The sequence below is a fragment of the Phaseolus vulgaris genome, chromosome 7 (genome assembly GCF_000499845.2).
Source record: "Phaseolus vulgaris cultivar G19833 chromosome 7, P. vulgaris v2.0, whole genome shotgun sequence".
Classification (NCBI taxonomy): domain Eukaryota; kingdom Viridiplantae; phylum Streptophyta; class Magnoliopsida; order Fabales; family Fabaceae; genus Phaseolus; species Phaseolus vulgaris.
This window is the reverse complement of record NC_023753.2, coordinates 750,628-761,180: the sequence shown is the minus strand read 5'-3', so window position 1 is coordinate 761,180 and position 10,553 is coordinate 750,628.

Genomic DNA, 10,553 nt, shown 5'->3' with positions numbered 1-10,553 from the left:
TGTACGGAGTCTCTAAATATGATTATTGAGACGATTGTGGTGTGTCATACTAGCGAGAAAGGTTGTGTTAGTTTAGTTTTAAATATATAAAGTAAAATAATACAATATGTCGTCATTTGTAAAAAAATTATTATATTATGATAAATATATTTTGTTTTCCTATATATTTTATTTATCATATTTACATGTCATCAAATTTTTTCAACATTTTTCCTTAAACTCTTTCAGCATTTTCTCCTAAATCCTAAAGTGTAAAAATAATAAACAATAATAACTCTTTCCTTTCTTTTGTAAATTATTTATGTAGCAATAAAGATGTCCAAAATATGATATTTTTTTAAATATCACACGTTTAATCTTTTTTTTTTAAGTCAATAAGTTGCCATGGAATATTTTTCACCCATGTGTTTAGAAACATTAAATTGCCATGGAATGTAATTTTGGGTGGTCCTAATAGTAAATGCATAGGCTTTTAGACTTAATAAAGACAGGAGTCTACTTATAACTAGAGGGTGCAAATAGAAATTGTAAACTCTATTTCCATTTTCACTTTATTAAAACAACTCTTCATATTCTTCTTTCCTTATAACAAGTTAAGGATTGTTTATAAGTGCACCATAATCGATTTTCTTTACATAAACAAGCTTAAGCAATTTTCTACACAATATAGTAAGAATATAGTAAGATGCATAATCGATTTTAATTGATTTTGTCTGAACCATAAAAAAAAAATATTTTAAGAATTTTATATATTTCAGATTTTGATTTAAACAAGACATTAAATAAGATTTGGGTGTCTGTCTTCCTTTTCTATATTTAATTTATTGTTTGTTGATTAAAAAAAATAAGATTTATATTTATTTAAAATTTTAAATATTTTAAATAAATTATATATTTTAGATTTTTATTTAAATAGTACATTAAATATTTAAAATTTTAAATATTAATCTATTATTACATTTACTTCTTAATACTATTTTTTTTCTTTTCGTGATTGTATAGCAAGTTTCATTAATGAATTTGGTTCAAATATTTTTACAGGTGTAAATCTTCTAAAAGTTTCTCTGCAGTCGAAGATGTTTTTATCAAAAATCATAATTCGAAATAGTGTTTAATTAGTAATATTTTCTTTTATGTCAACTAAATGCATGGAATTGTAGTCTTCAACTATATAATTGTAATATATTTGTAATTATGATCCTGAAATTATTATTATTTTATTTATATTTACTTTTAATAAAAAAGTTTAAAATTTAATTATAATTTTTTATTTCCATAGTTATTATAGTCATAGTAATCTTTTGTAAAAAAAAATAAAAGTGTACCGTATTTAGATGATTCATCTTTTAATAAATTAAATTATTGATTTTTTTTATTTTAAAATAATTAAATAACTTATATTTTTAGAAGTAACGTGTATATATAATAATCTTTACTTTTTAATATATATATATATATATATATATACTTTATTCTTTAAATAAATAATATACCCTTGTTATAATTTAATAAATAAATTTATTAACAAAAATTTTACTTTTTATATATGGTAGATAAACTCAAAGAAATAGATTCATGAATACTAATTTATGTTTGGTTTTCATTTGAGAAAGAATTTATTTCTTGTAAAAAGAATATGCAATCCATTGTTATTAATTATTTGAACATAACAACTCTTAATTGTGTTTATGTTTTTTATTAAAATGTTTGCTTTATTTAGTATTTTAAAATATTTTTAATTGTGTCTAAATATTCTTTTTACAAATTTATTATCAATAAGAGGACATGATTATTATTTTTATCTTTTCGTTTCAAACTCATCCATCAACTTTTTTTTCAATATCTTCACATTTTTCAGTTAAACAACAAAATGGAAAATGGAGAAGGAAATAACAAGTTCGAAAGGAAAATCAAACAATTTTTTTTATAAGAAGTCAACAGAAAATGTTTACTTTTATAATATATTTAAAACTTAATTAAATATTTTAAATGTATACTTAATTTAAAATAAAAGTTTGTAACATGTATCCCTTCTTTAACGTTAATCGTTGAGATGTTTTTGTTCCGTATTTCATTTTAAAATTGATAAATATAGCAACATTTTAAAATGTTGATGAAAAATCTAAATATAAAAAAAGATCGTTTCGTAACAGACATATTCTCTTCTAACAACCAATTTTAATAATATAATAAATAAATTCTTTAACAAAATTTTTATAAATTGTAGGAAAATTCAAATAGATTGATGAATACTAATTTATGTTTGGTTTTCATTTGAGAAAGAATTTTTTTATTACAAAATTATAATATTATCAATCAGATTCTAAATTAGTGTTTTCATTTGAAGTTCTCTTTAAATATAATTTTAAAATATAATTTTTTAAATCTTAAATAAATATAAGTTTTAAATATTTAATGTTGTATTTAAATAAATATATAAAATTCTTAAAATTCTTAAAATATTCAAAATCCTAAATAAATACAAATCCCAAATATTTAAAATCCTATTTAAATAAAAAATTTAAAATATTTTAAATTTAAAGTCCTATTTAAATGAAATTTTAAAATATATATTTAATGTTATGTAATAATAGATTAATATCAAAAGATAACAGAATTACGAAATCAGTAATTATTTGAATTAATAGTTATTTAGAAGCAATTATCACAAATCTATAAGCAGTTTTTTTTTTTGGTAAATTCCTATTACTATTTAGACTTTTATTTCTCTAACTAGCACCTTTTGTTTTTATTTCCCTATCTAGCACCTTTTTGTTTTTATTTTCCTATCTAGCACTCTTTTATTTTTTATTTCCCTATCTAACACCATTTAAAAAATAAATAAATAAATAATAATTAATTTTTTATTTTGATAATTTTAATTTTGAATGCATTAAAAACTAAATATTTTTAATGTTTAAAATAGTTAGAAATATAATTAATGAATAAAGAAATGTGTTTTTACAAAATAAAAATAAAAAAGTAATAAATTTAAAATGTTTAGTTTAAAAATTATTTTTTTAAGAATGAATAAAATAAAAAATTAAACTCTACAACAACATAAAAGTTGAATATATAAAAATAAATTAGTATTTATTTTTATTATTATTGATGATGTAATTATGTTAATTTCAAGTAAAAAATACATGACATAATTATAAAATAACAAAGTTAAATAAGGACTGATATGGACATAAAAGAACAACATGATCGGAAAAAAAATGTTCATATTGTTAAACACCAAGACACACATAAAGAATTTGTCCAAACATTACTGGATTCTGCACTTCTCGTCATTAATTATGTTTCATTTCACACAAACTATTTAATGTACCATTGAAGAAAATATTAAATGAATTATCATCTTTCATTTATTTTCATTTTTATGATCAACATATACTTATTTAGTATTGCCTTATATCTCTTATATTTATCTTATTTGGATTTATTTTTATATATTTTATCTTTATCTTAATTTTTTTTGTCTTTATTTTATATCTTTTATGTTTTTAGTTATTATTTTTTTTCTACCATTCTTTTTTTTTATTGTTGCTGTTTTTATTTTCTAGATTTTTTTTTTCATTTTTTGCTTCTCATTTTTAAGCATTAAGTATAACATTTGCTTTAGTTTTTTTTTTAGGATTTTGCATTTAGGATAGACACTTCAATATTATTTGTGTATCCACTATTAATTAATACTAATTGACTTTGTTTTTTTTGTAATTATGTCATGTATTTTTTACTTGAAATTAACATGATTACATCATCAATAATAATAAAAATAAATAGTAATTTATGTTTATAGATTCAACTTTTATGTTGTTGTAGGGTTTAATTTTTTATTTTCTTCATTCTTAAAAAAATAATTTTAAACTAAACATTTTTATTTTATTTTATAAAAACTCATTTATTTATTCATTAATTATATTTCTAACTATTTTAAACATTAAAAATATTTAGTTTTTAATGCATTCAAAATTAAAATTATCAAAAAATAAATAAATTATTATTTATTTATTTATTTTTGAAATGGTGCTAGATAGGAAAATAAAAAATAAAAGGGTGCTAGATAGGGAAATAAAAACAAAAGGGTGCTAGATAGGGAAATAAAAACAAAAGGGTACTAGTTAGGGAAATAAAAGTCTAAATAGTGCTAGATAGGGAATTTACCCATTTTTTTTCTTCTTTTCATTAAAATTAAAATTTAATTTATTAAATAAAATATACTATTTAAAACTATTAAGATTTGTGGCTCAATTCCCTATTTAAAACTATTAAATAAATTTGTATTTATTTAAGATTTTGAATATTTTATAAATTTTATATATTTCATATTTTTATTAAATATTTAAAATTTAAAGACCTATTTAAATGAAATTTTGAAATATATATTTAATGTCCTATTTCAGATATGTAGTAATAGATTAATATCAAAAGATAACAGAATTACGAAATCAGTAATTATTTGAATTAATAGTTATTTAGAAGCAAATATTTTAGATACAAATTGAAATGTGGAAAAGAAGTACGCATATTTCCTAAATATTTATTAAATATTTTTTTATAAACCATATCAATAACAAATCAAAATAAAATAAGTATAACATTTTTAAGAACTCAACGTTTATATATTTTATCCTCTTCAATTTATAAGAGCATAAATTTTAAAATGGAAGTAGGACATATACAATTTTAAGAACTCAACGTTTAATTATATAGTGGAGGACTACAATTCCATGCATTGGTTATTGACATAAAAGAAAATTAATAGTTAAACTGTGTGAAACCCTATGTGAGTCTTCGACTGCAGAGAAGCCTTCAGAATATTCATACCCTGTAAAATTATATTAAGCACATAAATTAATGAAGAGTAATTTACAATTAGGCTATGTAGCACAGTGAAAACGTAAAATCTCTAAATTTTTTTTTTAATGTTCTATATTATTTTTTTAAGTACAAAAATGTTTTTAATGTGGTTTAAAAAATTTGTTTTTTATTTTTATAATCATAACAACAATTTATCCAATGAAGTTTGAATTTTGAAAAAGTAAATATATATTTTTTTTTAAAATTTGGTTAGAACCATAATAATGTCATAAGACATGTCATTTAAAAGAAGTATTAAGTTAGATAAGAAAAATGAAGAAAGAAAAGAGAGAAAAACAATTAGTGTTGGAGATCCCACCTTGACTAGAGATCAGAGCCTTTCATTCTATATAAGTGGATGCAAACCTAAACCTTTTGAGCCGATTTTATGAGATTGAGTTAGACTTAAAATCCACTTTGTAATATGGTATCAAGTCTATCCTAACGAGTGTTTGTGTTAGACCTATCTGGCCACCACGGAACACCCAAAAGTTTATAGTGTCTCCAAGAATTAGTAAGCTTGACATTGGCTGAATCACCAAATCATCCATCACCATGTAAGTCACCACCTCTTTCACAAAACCACGGGCAAAACGATCGTTTGGATTGCCACCAGCTAAACTCAATTTAGCGTTCATATTTAGTTCACAGTTTTCAGGACAAGGAGTGCGGTTATCACACGTGACGTGATTATAGTGATTCGGGCACCTGTAGAACAGCGTGGTGGCGGAGATGTCGCAAGAACTGTCATCGTCGGAAGGAAGAAGATCGAAGATCTCTGATACAGAGAAGACAAACCACGACTTCAAAATAACATCCTTGTGCTTGTATCGTTGGATGTAAGTTTCATCCAGATTTTCAATACTTTTATAGAGATTGGCTATGCCGCCAACAATTTCACCCTCTTTGAGAACGCCTATGACAGTGACGATAGGGAAGTAGAGGAAGCGAAAGATAGAGTCGATAGCATATTTTGATGCTTCGGCGAAGAGCACCTTCTCACGGTTAGTGTCGATAAGCAATTTCATAGTATATTGGTAGGAAGAAGAAGAAGAAGAAGAAAATGACATGGTGATAGATACAGTGATATATGGTCTCTCACAGGTCTTATAACTTGTGTCTGAAATGTGAATGTTAAGCCATTATGTATATAGATGCAGATATGGACCTTCAACGGCAAGCATGGCCGTGAACAGAGAAAAAAAAATATGCAGTCTGCAAAATTTAATCGTTTCTACGTCTTGAATGGTTATTTAGCAGTGTATAATGATTATTTTATCTGTCAAATTTAAACAGAACTTTGGGTTCTGCTATTCATGGTTATTAATTATTTGAAGACTCTTTACATTATCAAGAAGTCACGCACATATTCAATTTAGTACTACCACATCCTTATTTCTTAACCAATTTTAAATGTTCAATATCATATGCATACGGCAGTTTCACAAAAAAAAAAAGAGAATATTTCATGATCATAATTATAAATATATTATAATTATATAGTTCAAGACTACATTTCCATTTATTTGGTTGACATAAAAGAAAATATTATTAATTAAAGTACGTGAAACCCTAATTTCAGAGTCAATTTGGAGGAGGAAGAAGAAGAAGCCATGGTGTTAGAACTTAGATATAATGATATATACTCTCTCACAGCTCTTATATATATATATAGATGTTGAATGAATGAAGGTTTTATTTCATTGCTTATTAAATACTCCAGCAGCAAGTGAAACGGCATGCATGGCCAAGAACAACAAAACAAATAATATGAATGAATAAAGTAGTCTATGGAACACCATAATCGTTTCTAACTCTTTATATTCACCATCTATACTTACTTTTTCGTATCAATCACTCTTTTTTTTACATAACTTTCTCTGTGGTTAAAATTTAGTCTCCCCATTATCATATACAAAAAAATATTTCATAATATAAATGCAAAATTAAACTTATCTTATAGATTTATTGGTGGAGGTTAAATTATGTTTAAAATGCACTTTATAAATGAATCATGTAGTTTACCTTAACAAAAATTTGTTTAGTTTATTAGATTACCCATTATCGAATTATCCATAATTATATAGTATCTAACACAAATTCGTAGCATCGACGTGAGAAGTATATTAGAGTCATATCAACTACAAATAATAAAAATATTTTATAGTATATAAGTGAATACAAATCTAATCAATTTTATAAGATTGAATTAGGTTTAAATTTCACTCACTTCTTAAAACTAACTACAATCATTTTTCTAACCTTATGGAAATTTTGTTTCGATATTTTTTAGATTTTAGTTTCTTTAACGAATATTATAATATTATGGAAGAGAAAAAAATTTAACTATTTTGAAAATCCATTATAAATGGATAATGGGTTATAATTTTAATAATATATATATTATTAAAATAAATTGTCAACTTAGTATTAAAATAAATTGTCAATTAGTGTCACATATCCAAAAGTTACTGAATATATTCTTAGTTTCCTGATATATTCAAATACAAAAATTTCTCTGTAAGTTCCTGAATGTCTTTTTTTTTACATTATGTGAGGTTTAGTTTGTGTAAGAATCAATTGACTTTATGCCTAATGTGCATTTTCATTAATCATCCATACATTTGGGTTAATCAAGTTTTTGGGTTGAATTGGAGCTTTAGACTTTATTTGTTTTCTACTATAGTAACTTCATGAATTTCCAATTACTATTTGATGGAGTTAATCAAGTTTTTGTGTTGAATTGGAGCTTTAGACTATTTGTTTTTTTCTATGGTAACTTCATGAATTTTCTGTTGGGTTTAATAGTGTCAAAGTTCAAGAAGGGGTGAATTGATCTTTTAAAAGTTTCTCGCAGAATTAGTATATTTATCACAGTACACACAAAATAAATCGATTTATTTGAAAATGAACATATTTATTTTGGCATTGTTTATGTATGAAAACGTTTATATCAGCCAAGTTAATCACGAGATTATGCAGATTGATTTTCCAGATACACTGATTTTAGAAGTATATTATGAAACACACAAATCAGTGACCTTCAATTTTATAGGCAATTGATAAAGTTTCAATTATTAGCTTGACAATCAATTGGGTAACCTATCACAATCAACCTGTTCCAGTTGTATTTAACAGATCATATATCTTCTTCACAGAACCAAGCTGATTTTCCAGAAAATAAGAACGGTATGAACAAGCCCAGAAAGAACAAATTTATTTTTAATTGAACAGATTCAATTTCTGGCAGATTAATAGATAAGCGTGAATTAGAGTGCAGAGATTAAGGGAGAATGAACATAAAGCAATTATACCGGTTCACTCCAATGAGCTACATCCAGTCTTCACCTAAACCAAGGTGAAATTCAATAAATCACAATTCAAACAACCACAAACACCACTGTTCTTGAACCCTACAAGAACTTTGGTACACTTGCTGAAAAACACTATTTCAGCATACACACTCTTCAAGAAACCCTATCAAGAAGACTTTACAACCACACTTTTACAAGAAATGAAATGTGAAATGAATGCACCTGATAGAGGATGCAGAAATCTGCCTTAAACCAATAGAACAAATCGCTTAAACAGTTTCTTTTTTATAGAAAAACAACTTATAACAGATTTTCAAAAAACAGTTAAAACTGTTATAAAAAAAACAGATTGAAAATAAAATGAACAGATTTATTTTCAAAAAGCAGTTAGAGAATTTGTTATGTGAAAGAGACTCAGTCAACCATTCTGGTACAGGGACAAAACGAAAAACCGTTTAAGATAAGCATTGCACCAGACTAAAAATGAATCTATTCATTTACAAATGAACAGATTTATTTTTCAAAACGATAACAGAAAACACTTAACTATTGAAACACAGTCGTTTTGAAAGAGAGAAGACTTAGTCAAAATACTTGATGAACAAAATCTGATTTTCACAAGACTTAGCCAGAGCATCAGTTTAAAAAAAACCTGTTTATTTAGAAAAGAACATATTTATTTTTATGCAGTAAAGGTGTTTTTTGCAAAACATGTGAAAAACAGTTTAAGAAATTTTGTGCTTGCTCTTATCACATGGTCAGGGGTTAAGAGGTGAGTTACTCAGCAAAAAGCCTACTCTTAAACAACCTCTAAACTCTACCTAAGACATTCTTAAAGCAAATGTAAATATACATGAAATGTACACAAATGTCTTCATCAAACACATGTCTTGAAGGGGCAACAACCATCTTCAACATTTTCAACTACTATTTGATGTTCCATTCATCCATAACTTACATGAGATATTTGTGTTTCAAGTGTAGACAAGAAACCTTTTTATGGACATCCTCGAAAATTCTTCCCTCTGTCTCAAGCTAATGAGAGAGAGGGGGGGGGGGGGGGGGGGGGGGGGGGGGCAGGGACACATATCTGATTCTAGAACCTTAAGAATGTGAAATATAAAGTTGAAAGTGATTATTTATTAAATCAAGGATCATGGCATTATATAGCCTTACAGGAGAAATAAACAAAATAACATAAGCAAGCTAGAAACTAGGAAACAGACTCCACTAAAGCTAGAAACTAGGAAACAAACTTCACTACAGGTGACTTATTCAACTAAGATAAATTCAAACTCCAACATACCCTCCCTTAAACTTAACTATCCTGAATTAAGTTTACATCAGACAAGTTAACAATTCCAAGTGATGCTCTCAGCTTCTCGAACTGCTCCAGCTTCAACGGTTTCGTAAAGATATCCGCAACTTGGTTTCTGGTTGCACAATACTCCAGCTTAACAGTTTCGCTATTCACCAGCTCTCTGAGATAGTGAAACCTTACTCCAATATGCTTACTTTTCCCATGAAGAACTGGATGTTTGGATAAAGCAATCGTCGAACTGTTGTCACAATAAATGACGGTTGCAGACTCTTCTTCAGCTCTAATCTTCTCTAAGATCCTTCTAATCCACACACATTGACAAGCACAAAAGGCAGCAGCAATATATTCGGCCTCAGTGGTGGAAAGGGCAACAACAGGCTGTTTTTTTGATGCCCAAGAAATCGCACCAGACCCTATCAAAAACACACAGCCTGTTGTGCTTTTTCGATCATCCAAATCGCCGGCGTAGTCGCTATCCGTGAATGCCATAAGTCTCGTACTGCTGCTTTCACTTTTCCTGTAGAAGATTCCAAGTTCCATTGTACCTTTTAAGTACCTTAAGATCCTCTTCGCAGCAAGCCAATGTGACATCCTTGGATTTGCCATGAATCGACTTATGAGACATACTCCATACATTAAATCTGGCCTGGTTACTGTTAGATACATAAGACTCCCAACCAATTGCTTGAACATGGTTGCATCCACCTTCTCGCCATCCTCATCTTTTGTGAGCTTCGTTCCCGGCACAATTGGATTCTTAACAGCATTACTTTCTTCCATTCCAAACCTTGCTAAAACTTCACGAGCATACCGTTTTTGACAAATAAAAATCCCATTAACACTCTGCTTCACCTCTACCCCAAGAAAATATTTCATTTTTCCCAAATCTGACATCTCAAATTCCATCATCATCGACTTCTTAAACTCATCACACATAGCTCTATCATTTCCAGTGAATATTAAGTCATCAACATACAAGCTGACAATGAGAATTTTACCTCCTTTCATCTTGGTGAATAGAGTATGCTCGCTCGGACACCTCTCAAACTCCT